The sequence below is a fragment of the Mauremys mutica genome, chromosome 6 (assembly GCF_020497125.1).
Source record: "Mauremys mutica isolate MM-2020 ecotype Southern chromosome 6, ASM2049712v1, whole genome shotgun sequence".
In the NCBI taxonomy this organism is placed as follows: Eukaryota; Metazoa; Chordata; order Testudines; family Geoemydidae; genus Mauremys; species Mauremys mutica.
The window spans coordinates 75,066,103-75,089,781 of record NC_059077.1 but is presented as its reverse complement, the minus strand read 5'-3'; the positions used below and the strand labels follow the sequence as shown (position 1 = coordinate 75,089,781).

Here is a 23,679-nt window from a genome sequence, read left to right as displayed (position 1 = left end):
AAAAAATTTGGCACATGCACAAAGCATCTGCTGAAAAGCATGGCTCCCGTTGTTTAATTTTAAAGAAAGCCAAGGCTTAGAGAGAGAAGCTATAATGTTTCACTAAATAAAACAGCTGTTTTTGCAATCAAAAGCACAATGAGCACTATGTGGGAGCCTCTGAGGGTCAGGCCCAAAATTTGCCAAGAGTTGCTCGTAAAAAGTGAGACTTTTCTTGGGTTTGCAGATACTGCTTTGAAAATATCATTAAACCATCTTCATACCTCACATCCCAAAAGTTTCAAACAATATTATCCTCTGAATAAAATAGCTGTGACAACCAAAAGGGTTCATTTTGTCATATGTACAACTGCAATCATATTGGGGAGGGGGGTGCGTGTGTGCAGATGCGTGTGTGTGTGTAAGCTTTCACCATATAGTCTATTGGTGTCTGTGCATTTGAGACCTATTGGTGCAGAAAGAAGAGACAGACTCCACTTCTAATAAAACAGCCATTTCAGTAGAATGTTGTTTGTCATTTATAGGAAAAACATATTGACTCTCTGTTCCCAGTTCCTGCTGTCTCACTCTTGCCAGTTTCTTTCTCTTTTCCTGCCTCCTTTTCTTCAGACTCCTAGCTCTAAACCAATGAATTCTATAAACTAACAATAATTATTCTTTCATTGTATGTCAGATCTTCAACTGACCTAAATAGGGATAGCTCCGTTGCTCTGGCCCCAGATCTTTAAAGAGTCCGACACACAATTGCATGTCCAAATGTGTATTCAGTTAAAGCCATTGTTCAGGTAAGCTAAGTATTTGCAGGTGCAAATGGCAAATTATGCATCTAGCTGGCCATTGTATGCATAAAGACCCAATTTACACATGCAATCATGGTAACTGGGCAAATAAATTAGACAAGCAATTGAATGCACATTTTTCATGCTCTAGTTCACATGTGACCTTTTCAAACTCAGGCCTGAAACGTCAATGAACATTGTTTGTTATAAAACTCTGGCTTTGTAACTGTTTTTACTACTACTCTGTGGTTAACCCCAGGACTCCAAAGGAACTGCTGGTTGCAGTATGACATGCTAGTTTTGCCTAGCACGCACATTTTTGCATAACTGAAATTAGATGCAGTGAATCAATTGCAGTAGGACCCTTGTTAGGCAGGAACCCATAGTTCAACAGCACTACTTTCTCGCAAGACAACCATGAGACACATGTTCTATGTAAGCAATTTTCTATCAAATATTTTTAGACTGGTTCTTGAAACCTAGGCCAGGTTCTGCATTGTGGAGGGTTTTTTGTTTGATTTTTGCTTCCTTGTTTACTTCTCTCCATCTGTTCACTGTTTTCCTTGTGTTTTTCTATCTGTATATTGGTACAAGAAAAAAGGTCCTTCCTTTCTCCATCTCTGACTTTAACCTTTTTGCACCATGACTTCTGGGCACTACTGTTTTTTGTTTAGCATCAGGGCCGGTGCTACCATTTAGGCCAACTAGGCGGTTGCCTAGGGAGCCAAGATTTGGGGGCGCCAAAAAGTGGCACCACCAAAATTTTTTAAAAGCGTTTCAGCGGCCACTGCGCTAGGAGGGAGAGGGAGTCTGAGCTGCTGCCGGCAGCCCAGGGGTTCCCCTGGGTCACCATGCCGCCAGCAGCCCGGGGGTTCCACCGCACGGTCGCTGCTCCGCTTCTCCTGCCTTGCAGCGCAAGCCTGGGAGAAGAATTAGAGCCGGGGCAGCATGCTCAAGGAGGATGCAGAGCAGAGGTGAGCTGGGGTGGGGAGGTGCTGCATGGCTCCCCGGGCCGGGGGCGGGGGGAGCTGCCGCGGGGCTGCCTCAAGGCGGGGGGGGTGCTGCCACAGGGCTCCTCACCTCTGCTCCGCGTCCTCCCCGAGCACACTGCCCCCGCTCTAATTCTCCCGCCTCCCAGGCTTGCGGTGCCAATCAGCGGCGGCTCAGGGAGGACGCGGAGCAGAGGTGAGCTGGGGTGGGGAGGTGCTGCACAGCTCCCCAAGGGGGAGCTGCTGCGGCGGCGGGAGGCGCCTCAGGGCAGAGGGGAGGCAGGGAGCTGCTGCAGGGCTGGGGGAGGCCGCAAGGTGGAAGTTTCGCCTAGGGCGCGAAACTTCCTTGCATCGGTCCTGTTTAGCATACAAATAGTTGGGCTAGTAATGAGCTGGAAAGATAGATTAATTATGTAGAATGCCTACAGATTCTCCACTGAAATTGGATAATAGTTTACTATAGATTTCTGTTTCCCTGCAGATTAATTTAGGCCCCCTCTTCTTGGTTTCAAAGGTGTGGAAGACAAGGTATGATTAAAACCATTGTCAGATTCTCACTATTCATATTTGAAACTTTCACAGTGGGCACAAAAAGTATTAAAAAGAAAAATACCAACCTGTGGTAATTTAAAAGCCTGTGAGTGTTTGTGAAGAAGGTGGACATTATCATTCTATAAAGCCTCTTTGTGTTTATTATGATTTGTTGTCCATTGACCGTTGCTCTTGATAATTCCACATGAGCCAAAGAAATAACTTTGCTGATAGTGGCAGCCTACTGTCTCCCAGTGGTATAAGCAATATGAATGCCTATGCATATTTTATCTGCTTATAAGCAAACTGATAACAGTCCAAGCTGAGGCCAAAAGAGACTTTTATCTGCTCGCCCACAGTTCTTCATAAACTTAGCAGAGAGCATGTCTACATAGAAAACTAATTCTTCCTTCTGAACTTATTAGGAGTGATACTAGCATTCATTCTGGAAGATAACATCCTGCAATAACACGGAAGTAATCAGAGTGGTACTAGACATATAAATAGCACCATAATTGTATTTCTTGTAGTCAAAGGGTAACATTTTCAAAAGTGCTTAAGTGACTCATTGAAACTCAATGGAACATAGGTTCCTAAGCATGTAAGACAGTTTTGAAATGGGACTTATGCTCCTAAGTCACTTAAGCACTTTTTGAACATTTTAGCCAAAGGTCTTTTCCTAGAGTTGCACTTCTCTGCCCCACTGCCACTCTTATTAGGGGCTTACACAACTAGAGGTTCAGCTTTAATTTCCATTGCTGTCTCCCCCAGGTCCCTGGTGGGGAAGCTACAGTGACGAGAGACTAAAACAGAGCATCTTCTGGCCACGTTAACCACACTTTCTCCTTGGCCAACACCACTACTTCTGGGGCTGCACTAGACTTGTGGCACCACTGTAGACACTGTTCCTTCCCAATGGACTTTCTGCTGCCAGGAGCCCTGTGCCCAAAACAGGGATCAATCTACCCCAAGTTTTTTATTTACAACTGCTGATAGAGGTTCATCAAGACAGAGTGAAAAATAGGGTCTAATCCTGTAGCCTGCCCCTTACTCATGTGTTGACCTGAACTTCCTCAAGTGACATAAGAGCTGCAGTATCGGGTCTGCTATGGACAGACAAGTAAAGTGAGTATAGTGCAGAAAAGTGTGTTGTGAATATACTGACCTGATGCTGCTCTCCCTGAAATCAAAAGGAGATTTAGGGAATAGGTTCAGGATCTATGTAAGCAATTCATTAAATTGTGATTACACCCAAGACCTTACTGATGGGTAAAATAGTGGTGATAATTTCACATTTTGACTAGTTTGGAGTAATGTGATAACAATACATCCTAGTAATCCAATACCACATGTCTCACTCATCTATAAGAGGAGCAGTAGAGGAGTGAGAGTGTAGGTGACTCCATCACAGGAGTACTAACAAACCAGGGAAGCAATGACAGAGCCAAAATTAATTGTAGACTCATGAGAGTCCTGAGGACTGCTTCACAAGACATTTACTCAAGAAGAAAGAGCTAAGAGAGCAAAGCAGGAAACTTAAAGGGATGCTAAAGAGGTCATCAAAGCCTTATAGAGTGAAGAAGCTAAAAATATCCAGAGAGCAACTAAAGGGAATGAAAGAACAGTGAAAGGAGAAAGATTTATGGAGGCATTAGTATTATAGTACCTCCACAGTTAAAGTTGGATTGACTTTTTAAGTTAAAGTGAGGTTTACATCCATTTGTTAGGCTATAGAACAAATGTGGATCAAACCAAAATTATATCACTTACCCTTAGGATAATGATTCAATTTACTGGAAAGTTACAAGTAAATCCCTGAAGGAAACAGAGCAAATACTTTTCCAGTAGGAGACTTTTTTCAAAATTACCTTGATCTGAAGGAATTCTTCTAAAGTGTGTGAACATTTCTTTGTGTCCCCCACAGATTGAAAACTGAGTCAAATTATAACTCAGTTATAGCTATTTGTTAAATAGTGTCCGTCACAGACTTTTGCACAGACTACTTTTAAAAAAAAAGTAAATACAAAGGTAACATTATTCTAACGAGTGCAAAGAAAACAGCATTTAAGTCACTGAGGGAAGGGAGAGAAACACGCCATTGGATAACTTTTCTAGTAACACCTATCTCTCATGCACACACTGAATGAGCAGACTAAAGCTGATGCAGAAACTTACACATCAGATAAAATGTTTCAATGACACCTGCTTTCACACACCCAGTGGAGGAGGTCTGAAGTTGGTGGATGAATTTACTCACTGTTGGAAGCGCATCTCATTGACAGCCATGTATACAACAATACTGAATGAAGAATAAATTGGGTATGTTTTACTGCATGACAACCAACCAAAGCAGCAGAAAAAACTACATTTCATAAGAGGAAGGTTTAGGAGACATCATTGAGAGTCAATGGAAGGCAGGGATCCTGGGACCCTTTTAGGGGGAGATTTTTTTCAAAGGCACAAAGGGAGTTATTTTATGGACTTTGGGTGTCTGACACCCACTATGCCTTTGAAAATTTCTACCTTTAGCTCTGCAGGGCACTGGAAATCAGAGGAAGGCAAGATCCTGGCTCCTTTGGCCCAAACCAGTGTGAACTTTCTACATTTGTCAGCACTTCTGTGTGATAAGGAAGTCCAGAGGGACAATGCTCCAATGCACACTTTATAAAGTATGTATTAGAACATTGCTCCTAGAATTCTTACGTTTTATAGTTGCTAAGGTCATGTATACTTTAGAATGTCTTCACAGATGCTACTTTTTAGGGTGAATAGGCATGAAGAAAGGGAGCATAAGGACAAAGGAGAACATGTGAAGTGGGGAAGAGCTGTGTTGCAGGAATCAGGAAGGGGAGCAGAGACCAGAGGATCCTACTGGGCACTTCAGCTTTTCAGATCCCTTGCTTCCCAACTCTTGGCTATTTATGTTTTTAGTTTTATATGGAATAAAAAAGAATACCTTTCCTTATGCATATGTGGCCTTCTCCATCTTATCTCCCTGTCATGCCCCAGCTTTCTCATTTTGCCTCAGGACTCCCCTGTTTCATTGCTGCTACTGATAAATTAGAACCTCTGTGGACTTTCTAAATTCCATATATTTGGGCTATGTATACTTGGTGACATAAGAATTAGGGCACTGTTCCCTGTTGACTTCTTAAGATCACTAGCAGCTCTTGCAGCCTTTATAACAGTGTTTACGAAACTATATGCTATTCTTTGAAAACAAAGCAAAATAGGGAAATTCGTTAACAAACTTTCGTTTTCCATTAAAGTAGCTAAACAACACAAAGTTGTCTTAATGATAACGTTCCTTGAGATGTCTACATTTTAATTTAAGTAACATAATCTTAAATATTAAAGATTAGCAACCTTAAAGTTCATGAATTTAGCAACCTTAAAATCAACACAGACTTTGTAGATTAATCTAGCTATATGCTAATCTGCAGTTACACAGGATATATAATGAAATTTCCCTCCTTTGATGATGATAATACAAAATCTAGTTATTATATAGCATTTTCATCAGTAGATCTCAAAAGGTGGCATAAACATAATTAACTCCATTTTACAGATGGGGAAACTGAGACACAGAGAAGTGAAATGACTTGCTCACACTGTCTTTTGATTCTGGTATTTATTTCACTGCAGAAAGCCTGAAATAATAAACTGTGAATTTAAACACCAAAATAATAATTTTGATGCACTTCCTAACGAATAACAGTCTGGCACTTTTTCAAGTATGCATGTTGCTGAATAGGTCATTTTTATTTCAATCCACGTGTTGTTGATGGCAGTTGGGCTGCTGATCCTGTATTCTAGAGATGACAGAGATAGATTAGTGTGAGATTATGTTGTTTATTATAATGCTTCCTGAGGTGTGCTCTTAGAAGTTACAGTCTTTTCTAAGTGATCAGAGGTAGTGGATCTCTTTGAATTACAACCATGAGAGCCAGGATTGATGACAGGCTGTTTTAAAGCAGATCTCCTTGGCAATTAAAAAAGACTAGGAGGTTGTTGGAAAGATATCATTGGAAATTTAGGGATCATTCACATGCAGACTTTAGGCACTGCTTTCTGGAGTCATTCTGAATGGATTTAATTTAGTAATTGTTCCATAGCTAGTTATAGTTTGATAAAAATCAGGCACAAAGGCCAACTTGTGGGTAAAGTAGTCATCCTCTTCTTTCTTTGTCCACTGAATATTACTTCTCTTCTGGCATGCTGTAGAGTCCTTAGTCAGTTAGAGAGGTTGGAAGTTTATAGGTGAAGGAGCTGGAGACAGAAGGATGATTTAGGGTGGATTTTATGGCATGGTATTGTTAAGCAGTGTGCCTTCGGGGTTTTGTAGGAGAGTCTATTAGATGGGAAAATGTGTAATTGGCAATTTGAAGAATCAAGGTATTTTACTGAAAAATGTTAGATTTTCTAATGATTAGCTTGACATTTTATGAGGCTCCCAGAACTCTGGATTGGAACCTGAAAAAAAATGAGAGAGACATGTTTGAACAATAAAAATTGAGTTGCAAAATTAATGCAGATTTGGGTCAAAATGTTTAACACTTTTTAAAGAACTCCATTCCTAATGCTTTTCTTGACAGATTTATTCCTTTATCGAGTATTTATTTGCCATATTTTACTCTCTGGCATTTCCATACATTCTATATTGCATATATTTCCATATATACATAAACAGAGCACATCTAATAGAATATTGGTCTTGATAAGTTGATGTGAGTTTTGTCCCTGACTTCAGTGGGAGTAGGTCCATTATTTTTAACTGTTCTCTGTGTGCTATGTGGGAAGTTTGTGATTGTTGAAGATACCAATTTAAATGGGCTTCATTGTAGAGAATCTGTAGAGACTGGTGCATAAAAATGAACAATACATTTTCCGCTCTGCAAAGTTCTATGTTATACGGCTATCCATTGTTCTATCTAATCTCCATGCACCAGCAATGTCCAGCAGTGTGGCCTTATGAACAGAGCACTGGACTAGGGCTCAAGGACCTGGATCCTATTCCTGGCTCTGCTACTTAGTGGCAAGTCATTTTGCCTCATCCATGACATGAGAATAACGACTTACCTCCTTTGTTAAAGTTCTTTGGGATCTAATGGTGAAAAGCATTATACAATAGCAAGGTATTATTATTAGGGAATTGCCTTTGTAAATAATACCTCATCGTATCTTGCGCAATTCTTGCCTTCCAAAAATACTACTGGGGAAGATGCTAACTGAACTTGTTCCTTATCAGGTATGTCATACCAATAGCCTCTGTTGAGTCTTTTATCAGAGGGGTAGCCGTGTTAGTCCGGTTCTGTAGAAGCAGCAAAGAATCCTGTGGCACCTTATAGACTAACAGACGTTTTGCAGCATGAGCTTTCGTGGGTGAATACCCACTTCTTCGGATGCATTCTTGAGTCTTTGTACATTAAGATCACGATTTACAAAAGTAACTTGTCATTCTGGAACAGAAGCTTGAGACATATTAAAGGAGCTTGATTTTTATAAATTGGTGTTGAGCACTTTCTGAAAATCAGGCCCTTTAAAGGCATCTCTGGTTAGACAACCAGAATTTTAGACATCCACAGTCACAAGTCACCTTGGAAAAGCTTGGCCTAAATACATCCATGTGACAGTTATACTGCCTTATCAGACCTCTTCAGTGCATTCATTTATTCATGTTTTGCATAGATTATCATTAGTTTTGTTAATTTAGAAAGAAAAATTCTGGAGATTATGGATGTATGTCAGTATCTTCACTGAGTTATGGTTGTCTTACCTGACACAATAGGAGTCCATAGATTCTTTTGTCTTATGAATTTAGCCTAACATACAAATTCTGTAACTCTGATGAGAAAGGGCCCAGTTAATATTGATTTGTAAATAATTCACTAGAGGTGATAGTTACATGTATTTCCCTTTATTTATGTATTATTTCTCATCTCTTTGCATGTGAACAGGTCATTTGGTTAAGTCCCTCTTTTAATACAATAGCCTCTTTTTAGCTCAGCAACAGCACCTGCGTTAGTCACCTAGTTTAATAAGGCTATCCGTACAAAATCACAATCGTGATTTTATAATAGAAATAAGAGTAAACACAATTAATTATAATTAATTAATTATATTATCTCTATCTCTCTCTCAATATGGCCATTTTACCCAGCTCCTTATTAATGTAGGATTATTTCCTGTGCCATATTTTTAGTGCATATTTTCTCTCATGTGATCTGTGCTTTATGTCAGTATGGTCTGCTTGAATTTAAAAAAAGAGCAGGAAGAATCGAAGTTTCCATTATAACACACCAGAAAACGACACTAGGCTTTGTCCTTACTGGTGAAATTTATCCCCAAGTTCCTATTGGTTCAAACAAAATAAGTCTTTGAACCACTGGGACCCATAAATAAAGCAGTGGTGGCTAGAAAAGTTTATACCACCAATTTGATTAGACTCCTGTCTCAGCAAGATTCACTAAAATAGTTCCAGTCACCACAGCTGAGTCTTCAATATAGTTCCCACAACTGCAAATGCCAAAGTGGCTGAAGCGGTGTTAAAACTGGTGGGAATTTTGTGGGAATTTCGCCCGTTGTGTACACAGCCTCTGTGCCAGATCCTGAAGTCCTTATTCAGTTTTGGCTCGTCCTTAATTGTTGTCCATGAGTTTTGTCTCAGTAAGTACTTTAGGTTTTGGCCCTTTAAAACCATATTTATTTGTGATTCTTAAACTTTGGGTGCTAATTGTACTGTATTTCCTATAGTTTCTAAAAAGAGATTGAGCCAAATTCTGCAGATTTTTTCCTCCTGCCTTTTAGCAGTAATACTGCGTGCAGGGGAGGGGGAAACTTGTTTGCTCATTGTGGCTGATAAAATAATCTCTCTTTCAATTCTTTGGTGATATAGTGTTTTCAGCAGAGTAGTGCCTAATACCAGATGTTCCGTGGGATAGAGACATTGTATTCACATTTTGTTTAATTGAAAACCATGGAATAAAGCTGTGTTTGCATTTTACAGCTGAAAACAAAGAGTGAATATTCTTGAAGTGACTGCCCTTCATGTGAAATGTGGAATGGGGGAGGTTTTGTTGACTGTAAAGAATGTCACTACCAAGTTTCTTAATCCTTTGTCAACACTGAGCTAATTCAGCTTTCATAAAACTAGGGAAGGGCAATGAGTAAATAGATCAGTTACATTCTTCTAATATCAAGCTATATTACCATTAGTATTTGCAGCTTCTTCTGTATAAAGGGCTGGCTCTGATTTATTCTTTATGGGGAGGGTTTTTTTTTTTACAAACCATTGGCAGGCTCTGCTTTAAAAGATATACAAGGAAACAATGGAAGGTGACTGGAGCGAACATGACACATTTTGCAGTGATCCAAACTATGCAGTAATAGCAATTACAAACTACACCACCAGAATGGTCAGTACAATTAATACCATTAAAGTAATTAGGCCTGGCAGCTGTACGGTCAAATAAAGGTAACATTGTAACAACAATATGCCAGCAGAAAATTACTGACATTTCCAACTAAATTATATTCTCTAAATTGTTGTCTTAATGCTAAATAAATAAAGTTATGCTAATTAAGGGACTGATTACAGACTGAAATTAACACAATTGCTTATTCGACAGTCTGCTAGGGTTCACATTCTTTAACATAATTAATAGCTTTTGCTCATTGTATCTGGCTATACATTGTATCTCATTTACATGCCTTTGCAATATGCTGACAGTGCTAAATGTCTGAGAAGACAGATGTCATACATTGGAGGAAAATGGTTGTTCTTGTTATAATGTTCATAATGGACATGGTTGCTGTACTGTTTTATTAATAATGACCAGAAAAGAAATGTGAAAGAGAGAAGCTCTGTGCTGTTTTTTTTTTGTGTGTGGTTTTTTTCCCCCAGTTTTGTGTTCCAAGCCTTTCCTGGAGTCAATGTGAAATGTAATTGCTCTTTTGACCTCTATCTTCTCTCTCCCCAGGTCTGAGGAAGAACTACACTGGTTGATTATTGCAGGAATGAAAGGCACTCTGACCTTGTCGACCGAACGCCTTGCTGCTTTCAATGTTGCCCATTATGCTGAAGGCAGGCAACTCCTGGAGAGAGACTGGAATCTACAGGAGAGCAGCAATCTGGGCAACCTGCCAGCAAAGGCTTCATCATCAGGAAGTCAGACATGGCCAAACAGCTCCGGCAGCTAAGGAAAAGGAGGGGGGCAGGGAGTATATCAAAACATTGTTAGCACAGCATATAAAGAGCTTTCAGATGCTGATCACAGATTGCTGCTTCATTAATAAGGCTTTGTATCATACACCTGAACTGAAAATTAACTGTGAAGCATACAAAGAAGAGGAGTACAGTAACCAATTTCCTGCAGTGGAATGTGGCAGTCATTAAAAAGTTCTCCCAATAATGGAGAAATTGTTCACGTATAAGGATCAGTTAAAAATAGTTTTCTAAGAGAAAATGGGTTAATTATTCAGTTACTGCATTTGTGCTAAATGAGAAAATATACAGCATAAAATCTTGCTAGATTATTTTTGGAGGTGCAAAAGAACTGCATGGTGAACATACTCTCTCTGTGTATTTAAATTAAATCCTAAACCCTCTTGAGTTTGCAGCCATAGACATTTGTTTCATTATCTGAAATGATTTATTAGTACAGTGAATGTAACTTTTCCTGCTCTGATCCAGCCAAGAGTAAGATGTCTGATTTGACCTGAGAATAGGTTTGGAGACTTGGAAGAATTTGTTGAAGGACATAGACTGTGCAAAATGTCTCCCTTTTAAGCTTAGCCTTCAAAATAAAGATTTAAATAAGAACACAGAGACTTCATGTTTAAATTTAACCTGTACCAACCAACCAGGTTGATAGTATCTGAGAGTATTACTGTTTGATGGATATCTTGTGCCACTTACAAAGTGAGTTGGTGATCTCAATTCAGTTCCTGGTAGCAAGTATCTACATCATGAACTTGACTACCAAAATTTAGACAAATAAACACCCATGTTACTAGTTTCCTCCAACCGAGCAGGACCAGATGAGCCATGGAAACTAAACTACTCTCTCACTACTAGGGATGAAAGCTTCTTGACACATTGGCAGGAACGAGGCACTACCAAGACCTTCATATCTCATGTAACACTAATGTATCTGGCAGCCCTGTCATGCATCCCCAAGACCAGCTTGATCCTCATGCATCCTGCTGGGCTGCAGCACTAGTTGCTCCTCTAGGCCGCCAAGGGACTTCAGGAGTACTTGCTATGCACGCAGCCATGTGGCTGATCTTCCTCTCCTCTCGCTGCTCCCATTGCTTGATCCCAGTAAGGAAGGAGCTGCTGGGAGGAGCTGGCAATGGCAGCAGCTGTGACAGGTTCAGAAGATGAGGGGTTTCAAAATAGGCCCTCCAAGTCTCCCCAGCCAGATTCAGCCACCCAGGGAAACATCATCCCCTAGAGATCTCATAAACATGCTCAGGCAGAACCCATCGCCTACTTCAGTATCCCCATCAGCCTAATTTTCACCTACTCACACACCCCAGCCATCACTGCCAAGTTGTATGCAGCTCCATATCCTGTCCCCATCACTGTTTGGGCAGAATATATAGGCCAAAGGCTGAAGTCTATGATTGTTTTCAGATTAGCTCATTACAGAATTTGCATAAATGTTACATTTGGAACTGCACAAGACTTGGCAGCTATACAGGGAAGTTTGTCATGGTGGACTTCTTCTGTAGACAAATAAAATACTTATGTCACAGTTGGCAACCAGCCAGGTGTCATGGGCATTAAATTATCTTTTTTTCAGAAAAGAAGAAGAAATTAGACCTTTCACTATTCATAGATTAATAGATTATAAAGTCAGAAGGGATCCCTGTGATAATCTAGTCTGACTTTCTGAATATCACAGGCCATAAGATTTCCCTAAATTAATTCTTGCTTGAATTAGAGCACATCTTTTAGAAAGACAACCAATTTAAAAATGTTCACTGATGGAGAATCTAACTCAACCCTTGTAAAATATTCCAATGTTTAATTACCTTCTCTGTTAAAAATGTGCACCTTATTTCTAGTCAGAATTTGTCTAGCTTCAACTTTCAGCTATTGGATCTTATTACATCTTTGTTTGCTATATTGAAGAGCCCTCATTTATCAATCTTTGTTCCCCATATAGGTACTTATAGACTATGACCAAGTCATCCCTTAACCTTCTCTTTGTTAAGCTAAACAGATCCAGCTCCTTGAGCCTTTCACTGTGAGGCATGTTTCCCAATCCTTCTTGTGGCTCTTCTCCAAACCCTATCCAGCATATCAATATCCTGCTTGCACTGTGGACTTCAGAACTGGAGACAGCATTCCAGCAGTAGTTGCACCAGTGCCAAACACAAGAGGTAATATAACCTACTCTTATTCTATATTGCTGGGTTTATGCATCCAGGGATTGCATTGCCCTTTGGCCACAGTGTTACACGGGGTGCCCATGTTCAGTTGATTATCTACCATGAACTCCATGACTTTTTCAGAGTCAATGCTTCCCAGGATAGAATCCCCTCACCCCCCTTAAGGATGACTTTCCTTCTCTGTGCCTAGATGTATGGCTTTACAATATGGCTAGCTCATTTTTGTTTCTTTGTTACTATGAAAGCATTAGTGCTGTGTCAAAGTGAAAGAGGCCATATTTTAAAGTAACAGGTCTAAAGAGCCTAAATGTTCAAAATACAGGGCCATATACTGTGTTTGATCCCTTCATACAACTACTATTGAATTCATTAAGAGCAGTTTCACAGCTCAAAGGCATAGTTTCACCAGGAATCATTATTTTAAGATAGAAACTAATACTGAGGAGGCTCCTTAATTTGATCTTTTCTTTTTTTAAGTTACTTTTTTCTATATCCCCTACATCTAATGTTGGAGCCTTTTGAGATAATACTAGAATGGGATCATAGTACAAACACATATTTGGCACAGGCCATTGGCATAATGAGAATGAAAGAAAGGTGAACATGAGTCTGACAAGCAAACAGAAGAGTAAAAATATGTTTTTCTCTTAGACACCTACAGCGCCTTTGTGTGCCGTGGTATGGGGTGTGTGTGTGTTTTTGGGGTATTTTTCTCTAGAGTTCAAATCTCTGGCAAACAACTTGCTGCAGCTCAAGTTAGTTTGTTTGGAGAAATCTAAAAAGGTTAAGCCAACTAAACCCATGAAACAAATGGTTCAAAGGTATTTGAGCCCTGTGGAGTCAAAGTATTAAATAAGTTGTAAGTTCATACTGTATAAGTTCTTAGTTTTCACTGTCTTCAACTAACGGATGAAGTAAAGTAAATCAACGTCAGATAAAAGAACATGTCAGTAACTTGACACAACATCTGTAAAATAGAAAATAATTGTTTTCAGTAAGAAAGCTCATCATCTAGAAACCAATAAACCAGGTTTTCTTATACAAACGTTTGAAAGAAACTTGAAACATTTACATTCTGAACTTCCTCCTCTTCCTCCCCTATGCCCCATTCTGTTAAGCCTTGGGTTGGTCTGATAGTGTGGCATTGTGTTTGTGTGCTTCCCGCCGTGTCTGTAGGGTTTTTTTGCCCACTGTATGGTACTTGTGCAGCAAATCAAACTGTTAGTTGAAAATTTTCAAAAGTTCAAGCACCTGATACATACACAGGAGTGCATACGTAGCTGTGTGTACATGCAAACCAAAACATGCATGCACACGGAACATTACATAGGAATTTGTCTGCATGCAATACCTGATGCACACAAGATTAATCCTTGACTTGCATGTGAATCAGGCCTTGTGGGTGTACAAGTTAGGTATGTGCAAAACTGTGTTTTTCTTTAAATTTGCACCTGGCTGTATGCTTTTCTGTTCAAGTAGGTCCTACTTCTGTTTAAAAATACCAGTCAAGGTCATTTTTCTAAGGTTTGATGAGGTCACCATGAAAGGAATAGTATCTAAAATAAAGTGCTACTTAGATGATTCAGCTTAGTTCTTATACAGCATTGCAGTTGCTGTCTATTAAGCCTTTGTCAGGACTTAGTTTAGACCAAAATAAGATTAGAATAAAAGCAAAATTGAAAAAAATATGAGGTCATTTTCTAATGGACATATTTTTTTGTGGTTTCTTTAGACTCTCCTCTAATCCCTTTCTATTACTTTTGTGTTTTGACTAGAATTATTCACAAAGGCCAAGCACAATCTGTACTTTAAACCTGTAAGGTGCTTTTTTATCTTTTGTATAGCTAGTGCAAGAAAGATCACCACAATATAAACTCTGAGATAACCAAGTGAAGAAATTTTGTAGCCTTTGTTTTTTGCTAATACAGAGCCTGATCCTGCAAGGTGCTGAGTGCCTTTAATTTTCAATGGGCCTAATTCTGAGAGATGCTGAAGACCCTGTAACTCCCATTGAATTTAATCCTACAGCTCACAGCATTGGGCCCAAGTGTACATGTTCTCAGTGTTTGCTCTTTGCTTCATTTTAAAGGTTGAAATTTGGCATTTTAAAAATGTAATGTCAGGTAGGTAATACATTTGAATGTTGAGAGGTTAGTGAGTATCAAATTTCTTTTTTAACAGAGGAGGAAGCCATAATTTCCTTAATACTTGTTGGAACAGGGTTTTTGTTTGAGGGGGAAGGGCAGATTTTGTTATAGGGGCTGGAGGCTCCCTGTCAGCAGACAAGTAGTATAAGAAGCTTCCTTGTGTTCAATATCAGCAACTCCTGCTCCATTTGCATTTGAGGGAGTTTTTTTCCATAGTGTATTCATTTGCCAGTGAGTTAATGTGTCCCTGCATAATCAGATAAGAATGGAATAGAATTACTAATGATAAGCGGAGGTGGAACAAGGGCACAACAGCAATACAGCCTTTCCTTCTCCCAACTAATCTGAATAGAATCTCAAGTTCTTTTTCAAGGTGGCAGTAGGGATATTTTTTTCAAAATTAGGATAGGAGAATTAAATACCATGGGTTGAATATGGCAGATACTGCTGCATTCTACAAAGCTCTATTTAAAGAACAAAGTGTTCTCTCTAACAGATGGGCAGATATGTTAACTTACCTTCCCAATCCTAGAACCAATTAATTATATCAGAGTGAAAAATACTCAAGCATTGAGCAAAAAATACAAAAAAAATTCTAATGAAAACATAAGCTGTCAGTGTAACATATTTTAATATGCATAAGTCAATAGTTATACTTGAATTAGAGTAAATGTCATTAGATCTAAGGGTTATTTACTGTGTCTTTTATGAGGCAGAGCTGCACAGGAAGCAGTAGCACTGTTCAAATGGCTATCACCTGGCACTGTGCTTTCTGGGCTTTGGGAGAGGGTGGTGAACAGCTTTTCTTGGGATGGCCTCCAGCACTCGTTCAGGAGGCAGGGTGTTGGCTGCACCCAGGAGGTTACAGCACCATTTCTGAAGCAATGCTACAACGGGGACAGTGTTTTAGACTATTTAACAAAGCATTTGTGGTTCTTTCTTAAACACAAGGGTAGGGAACACAGTAATAGACAAATAAGTAGCACCAGCTTCTACAATGGTGCCATCGAACCGGGCACACACTTGGAAGGGGCCCGTTCAGGCAGGAGTGCTGGAAGCTCCCTAGAAGTGGGGGGGGCAACCAGTGTCTGGACTGTTGCCCTGCCCCCTGCTCCACCCCTTCCTCAAGGTCATGAATCCATTCCCTCTTCCCATCCCATTCCACCTCTTCCCCTGAGGCCCTGCCCTCACTCCAAGACCCTGCCCACTGCTCGCTCCTCTCCACCCCTTCACCCCCTTGCTCGCCCTTAACACCGTAAAAAAGTGAGAGGGCACTTTTAAAAGTGATGGGGCCATGGCCCCTGGCCAATCTGTTCCAGTGCCACTATTGCCCAGGTGTCCAGTTTTCGACCAAAAAGTCTGGTTACAGGAGTAACCGCAATCAGCCTGCCCACCAGGAGGGTGGGAACAGCAGTTGCTGGTGTCTGGAGGAGCTGCAGCTCAGCTGGAGAGAGTGCGAACTGGCTCCTAAGGACCCGGCTCCAGTGGAGAGAGGTAGGTACTGGATCTGTGCTGCCCTGGGGTAGGGTGACCATAACTTCTGTTTTGACTGGGACAGTTCCTTTTTTAAGTCCTGTCCCGGACATCACAACTTTTTTCACAAAAATGGGCATTTGTTCTGTCCAAGAGTGAACGGGACAAATGCCCACTTTGGCCAAAAAAGTGAGGTGCAGAGGAACGTGCGGAGGGGGTGAGCAGCAATGCCAGCCCTGCACAGGGCAGGGGGACAGGTTGCAGGGCTCAGGCAGGGTTTGGGCGAGCAGCAACACCAGCCCCAGCCTTGCACGGAGGGCAGACAGGGCTCAGGCAAGCGGCTCAGGCTAGCCCCGCACAGGGAGAGAGGCAGGGCTTAGGCGAGTGGCTAGGGCCAGCCCTGCGAGGGGCAGGGCTCAAGCTAGACCCATGCAGTATCCCATATTCTCTTTGGATCCTGTCCTCCCACCTACCCCTCTGCGCTTGCCCCTGGCCCCTACCTCCTGCCTCACTCCAGGGACTGACCCCACTCCCGCCACACTGTGCTTGCCTCTGGCCCCTGCCTCGCTCCGTGGACTGACCCCCCGCAATCCCCATCCTGCTGTGCTCTTCTCCCCGACCCCTGCCTCAGTCGGGAACAAACTCCCCGCAATCCCATGGGGACCCACAAATATATTTGGCATCAGGACCACAAAAGGTTAATCCTGCCCTGCAAATAAGCGTAACAGACATTATGAGCATTTTAATAAAAACACAAAAAATGAGTGTGTCAACCCATTAATTTTTTTCTGTGTGTTCTCTTAGATCAGGGGTGAGCAAACTACAGCCCGGGAACCACATCTGGCTCTCCAGATGTTTTAATCTGGCCCTCGAGCTCCTGACAGGGTGCGGGGTCAGGGGCTTGCACCACTTCACGAGACTCCCAGAAGCAGCGGCATGTCCCTCCTCTGGCTCCCATGAGTAGGGGCAGCCAGGAGGCTCCACACGGTGCCCCCAATTCAAGTGCTGCCCCTGCAGTTCCCATTGGCCAGGAACCACGGCCAATGGGAGCTGCAGGGGCGGTGCCTGTGGACAGAGCAGCATACAGAGTTGCCTGGCTGCGCCTCCGCTTAGGAGCCAGAGCGGGGGAGACATGCTCCTCCTTTTGGAAGCTGCTTGAGGTAAGTGCTGCCCAGAGCCTGCACCCCTGATCCCTTCCTACGCCCCAACCCCACGCCCCAGCCCTGTTCCCTCTCCTGCCCTCTGAACCTCTCGGTCTGAGCTTGGAGCACCCTCCTGCACCCTGAGCTCCTCATTTCTGGCCCTACCCCAGAGCCTAGAACTCCCAGCTGGAGCCCTCACCCCCTCCCACACTCCAACCCCTAATTTTGTGAGCCCAGCGTACAATTTCCATACCCAGATGTGGCCCTCGGGCCAAAAAGTTTGCCCACCCTGTCTTAGATTGTTAAGGAAGGGAAAACACCCAGAATTAAATGTTGTCATATTCTGTTTGTATGTCTGTAACTCAGCATAAATTACTCCTTAATCCAAAATTTTCTCATAATCCAGATCAATTATTTTTATAATGGAGAGAAAAATGTTGATGACCAGGATGCAGTAGGTCAAATTTTAACCTGGTGTTTGGAATCTTTCCATTCAACTTTGACAGGCTTTGTTAAATCAACAGAGCTGCATCCATTTATTCATGCAGAGAATTTGTTCAGAAGATTGGATACTTCATTTGTGTAGTAATTCTGTTTTAAAACATTTTACAATTATTTTTAGTGCCCAGTTTGAGCATGCACATTGCAGATAGAGCCAGGAAAACACAGAGCCAATAAAGTCCATAGTGATGTGTAAATAATTTGAAAGAAAAGAAGGATTTACAGGATAGATCAATGACTCTGTTAGTCTTTTGCATCTATAATCAGCATTTACATCCCTAAATACACATTTACATGATAAATTGTAACAACTCCTTCAGTCTAAATACTCCCCTATGGGGTCTATTCTGGCTTTCTTTCTTTTTTTTAACTTATATAAACATATTTTCTTTCAACATATCATTTGCCCAGCAGGATAGATATGCTGCCTATATGGTATTTTGCCTAAGTAACACAAATTATGCAACCTTGCACTGGTCTCTGAAACTGATCTGTGCCACTAATATATTTGAATGAGGATTTCAAACAAGGGCAAGAGTGGTTCCTTCTTTATCTGATTTAACTTTGTGTTATTCCGGTTTTATACTAGTGAAACTCTTTTGATGTTGAAGGAACTACACTAACGGATAAACTGGAGCAAAATATTGGTGAATCAGGCCCCGTATGTCTATTTTGCGGACAAAATCAACAGAGACTTGATGGAACAAGGAAAATGGGTCTTGAATCAAGAAAAGTACCCAACATTCTGTTTCTGATAGTATTTGGGTCAGTCATCCAGAAAGAAGCACTAGAATCTCAAGGAACATCCCGCCTACCAACAATGAAGCTGCCCCTCCCCGTGCTCCTGCCATGACTGATGAAGACCAGCAAAAAAAACCCACCTGAGCTGCAAAACTGCAATCATAAGTGCCTGTTTCAAACAATGCAAGCCACTGACCACCCTAAAGATGACAGAAGTCTGAGCAGCTTTGAAGAAGTCTACCCTTGGTGCCAACAAATTCACCAGTTATGGCTCTCCCATGTTCAGCCTCCCTTTTCTTGGCAAGATGATTGAGAAGATCTATCAAGGTTTTTGTACTGTGTTCTTCATTATAGTATCTGAGCACCTAATAGTGTCTTGTAAATTACAGTGGTGTCTGTCTTTGTCCAGTATTCCAAGTTTCAGAAAAGAACATGACACAGAGGTCAATTTCAAACCAAACTGAAACCCAAACTCTTGGCCCTGAATGAACCAGAACTTGATTATCTCTAAGGCCACCTTTGCATTAGCAAACTTATTACAAACAAATGACCTACACGGTTATGGTGTAGCTCAGTGTTTCCCAAACTTGGGACGTCGCTTACTTAGGGAAAGCCCCTGGCGGGCCGGGACGGTTTGTTTACCAGCCCTGCCCACAGGTCTGGCTGATCACGGCTCCCACTGGCCGCGGTTCACTGCTCCAAGCCAATGGGAGCTGCAGGAAGCGGCGTGGGCGAGGAATGTTCTGGCCACCGTTTCCAGCAGCTCCCATTGGCCTGGAGCAGTGAACTGCGGCCAGTGGGAGCCATGATCGGCCGGACCTGTGGGCAGAGCAGGTAAACAAACTGGCCTGGCCCTCTAGGGGCTTTCCTTAAAGAAGCAGCGTCCCAAGTTTGGGAAACACTGGTGTAGCTGAAGAGATCCAGTATAAGATTCAAGCATTACAGCAGAACTTTCTGAGCAAGGGGACCTCAGCTGTGGAAAGTGGAGAGAGGAAAACATCCCTCAGAAGTCTTTGTGCTTTTCAGGGCCGCCCAGAGGATTCTGGGGGCCTGGGGTCTTCGGCGGCGGGGGGGCCCTTCCGTTCCGGGACCCGCCACCAAAGTGCCCCGAAGACCCGCGGCGGGAGCCCCCCGCCGCCGAATTACCGCCGAAGCGGGACCCGCCGCCGAAGCGCAGCCCGGTCTTCGGCGGTAATTCGGTGGCGGGGGGGTCCCCGCCACAGGCCTTAGGGGCACTTCGGCGGTGGGTCCCGGAACAGAAGGGGCCCCCCGCCGCCGAAGACCGGGCTGCGCTTCGGCGGCGGCGGCGGCGGCAGGTCCCACTTCCCCCCCCCCCCCGCCCTGGCCTCGGCCTCTTACCCGAGCGCGCCTCCGGCGGGGCCTGAGCTCCGTCCCGCTCAGAGCCGCGTGGTGAGGGGGCGGGGCTGTGAGCTCCATGCCTAGCGGAGGCAGCTGCCCTGCCCCCTCCCCACGCCGCTCTGAGCGGGGCGGGGCTCAGGCCCCGTTGGAGCTCCCAGCCCCGCCCCCTCACCACGCGGCTCGGATCGGGGCGGGGCTCAGGGGCTCGGCCGGAGACTCGGCGCTTTATGCGCTGAGGCTCCAGGAGGGGGGCGGAGGCGGGAGCCTCCGCTCTTCTCTTGGGGGCCCCTGCGGAGCTCGGGGCCCGGGGCAAATTGCCCCCTTTGCCCCCCCCTCTGGGCGGCCCTGGTGCTTTTTACATTATGTTTGGTGCATATATACCAAGTTGAAAAGCTACCTAATACCTAAGATAGACAGCTAATCAAATATGAGAAACAACCCAAGTTGTGTGCTTATTCAGTCTAGGTTTTCTCAGAAAAAATGAGGTTTTGATATTTGTTTTGCTTTGAAATTTTTCATGAAAGAGACTCCAGAATAGCCAAATCCCAGCAGTTAGGACACTCACCAGGATATGGGAGACCCAAGTTCAAGACCCTTTCTGCCTGATTCAGAGCAAGGACTTGAATCTGCATTTTTTGTCTCCAGACTATGGAGTCAGTCTCTTTAGTTCAATTAATATTTAATTTTTTATACAAAGTGGAGCAGCTTCCACAGGATAGATTGAGATAGAGACTGACTCTATAATTTGGTGGTTAGGGCACACACCAAGGAAGATCCATGTTTAAGTTTGAGCAGGGACTTGAACTTATGTCTCTCAGGGCTGGTCTACACTTACCTTGCAGTCCGACGCGGGGAGTTCGACTTCTCGGAGTTCGAACTATCGCGTCTGATCTAGACGCGATAGTTCGAACTCCGGAAGCGCTAGGTCGAACTCCGGTACTCCACCGCGTCAGGAGGAGTTGCCGGAGTCGACCTGCGAGCCGCGGACTTCGCTTCCCCGCCGTCTGGACGGGTAAGTTTTCGAACTAGGGTAGTTCGAATTCAGCTACGTTATTGACGTAGCTGAATTCGCGTACCCTAGTTCGAATTAGGGGGTGTGTGTAGACCAGGGCTCATATCACCACCAGTGAAGGCCCAAACCACTGGCCATTGGCTATTCCAGAGGCTCCCTCTCTTATTTTACCAAAAAGTTCATCCTGGACATGAGACACTTTCCTGACATTTTCGTTACCTTTCTGCAAAATGTTTCTGTTTTGATAAATCTGCATTTTCTGAACATTCCCCCGGCCCCTCCTCACCCCCAAAAAATGTTTTGTCAAAAAATTCCCCAACAATTCTAATTTTGTCTGAAAGAGACAGCTTTGATTAGTGAACAGTGCATTTAGAACAAAGAGTAATAGGTGGTAAAAAATGCTTCGACACAGTTTGACTGTAAAGATGCTACATCTGCATTGTTTTCTATTGCTGTTATTGCACATTCTAGACAGGTAAGATAAGCACATGTTCTGAATGTTAATATACTAGAATGAAGATAATTAATCTCAACTCCCTCATCCTGTCTCAGAGAGAGCTACTGGTGGGGGACTGGTGGAATGAAAAGATCTGCATGTTTCTGCTGTTTAAATGTCAGTTTATGCCTACTACATTGGAGCTATTGTTCAAGAACTGCTCATCACTCAATGAGTTGTTGAAACTGTTAGCAAGCATGTTTAGCCAACTAATAATTTTTCCATAATTTGAAAAATATCTGTAAATTGTTTGCTCGTCTGAGCTTTTCCAAAACTCCTTAGTGCATAGACTTTCCCCATCAGGTATCCCGAAAAATGTCTAGGAATGTGCATGAACTTCAAAAAGCGACTTTCCAATTTCATTTCATTGGAATTTTGCTTTGAAATTTTTCAAAGCAATCATATATAAAGGACAATACTGGGCCTAAGTAGCCCTGCCCCTCCAGACCTGCAGACCATGCTCCATCTGGAAGCTTAAAAGGGAGCAACTCAGCTTAGAAGAGAGAAGTTGGGGAGGAAGCTTCCCTGTGAGAAAGAAGACTGTCTGCTGAGCCTAGTTCGGGCTGGAGGTTTAGTTGGCTAGTTCTTTTGCTATTTTATATTGGACTTGAGGATGATGGGGGAGAGTGATGACAGAGAATGACCCAGTTCTGGGGTTACTCCAGAGTGCCTGATACTTGTCTCTCTTAGGGCCCTAGGTTGGAGCCTGGTGGAGTCGGAGGGTTAGGGCTTGCTTAACAACTGCACTTCTTACAAGAGGGGCATAAGATCTAAACTTAAAGACTCCAACAAACAAAAATTCTTTAGAATGATTGATAGTATTAGTGAGAAATAACTTCTAAACAAATCACTTTTCACTGTTGATTGATGTGGCAAATGATTAACAAGTTGTGAAAACAAATCAGATCAATCATGAATTGTGCAATGATGTAGATAGGTGCATGTGTATTTTCTGTAATACAGTTGCTGCCAACAAAGCTAAAGCAGATCATCTATTTTTTTATTGTCTTGTATCTTAAAAAGCATGGCGGTTGATGTTGCACAAAATAGGAAGATGCATTTGTGTATATTATATTTGTTCTTCTTTCCAGGTTTTTGTCAAACGATCACAAATCAGAATCACGTTATTTGATGAAAATGTCTTGTACATTTTCGCTGTATAATTGCTCCTATTGTATTTCTTTTAGTAGCATAGAATATGTCAATTACTGTTTGCAGTCTTGGTGACGTATATATTCCTTAATACCATCTTCCCTGAAAGGCTTGTAAATAGAATAGTGATTTCATTTAGTTTATTAACATTGTTTAAATAGCTACATAACTAGTGTTGATTTGCTGCCACTACCTTGGATATATTTAAACATTATAACTTAGCTCAACATTCCCATTTTACCTCTGAAATTAATGCTTTTAGGCTCAATTTATGCCTGTCAACAAAGAATGATCATAGATGTGAGCTGGGCTGGCTCATAATCCAGAAGTACTAGGTTACAATGCATTGCCATGGAAACTGTGTTTTATTGCATTTTCTCTACTTGATTTAAGACATTTGACAATCATAGCAACTGTTTGCCTGTCTTCCCACATCATAAAAAATTCAAAAACACAAACATCCAATAGTGGAAAATCATACAGTTCTTGGACCTCACTATAAAAATAAAAAAGAAATGACAACCTTATATTTAACAAGGACCTTTTGTGAATAGTTTATCTCACAGAATGTCCAGGAGTGTTGGAAAATTCAATCAGTGGTTAGTCATCGATGGACCTGTCTTGCCTGTGGTTCATTTTGTTTATTGCATCATATATTTTTTATGATCACTGGGACTTTAGCCTGAAACAGCATTTTCTTTAACAAGAACCATGTTTCCTCTAACGTTGTTTATTGCATCTGAAACATTACTCTTTGAAACCATGGTACATTTTCAATTGAGCAAAGGTCTGTAACTGAATACTGCATGTCTGTGTTTATTCAGCATCCAGAGTAAAAAATATCCCAGTTCATGTAACATTAATCACTTTGCCAGTGTAGCTGAGGTCATTGCCACATTCCTAGCAGTATTAAGGCGAGTCAAGATTAATCACATACATTAAACTCTGCAAGGAAAGCA

The 23,679-nt window shown here is 42.2% G+C and overlaps 1 long non-coding RNA gene across 1 annotated transcript; it reads right to left on the bottom strand.

Moving 5' to 3' along the window:
* Window positions 1-5,947: 5,947 nt before the first annotated feature.
* On the bottom strand, window positions 5,948-20,116 carry LOC123372119. The gene is made up of 3 exons (XR_006580108.1): window positions 20,061-20,116; window positions 10,333-10,494; window positions 5,948-6,772 (listed from the first exon to the last, which is right to left on the bottom strand). It is a non-coding gene; the product is annotated as an uncharacterized LOC123372119 (long non-coding RNA).
* Window positions 20,117-23,679: the final 3,563 nt, after the last annotated feature.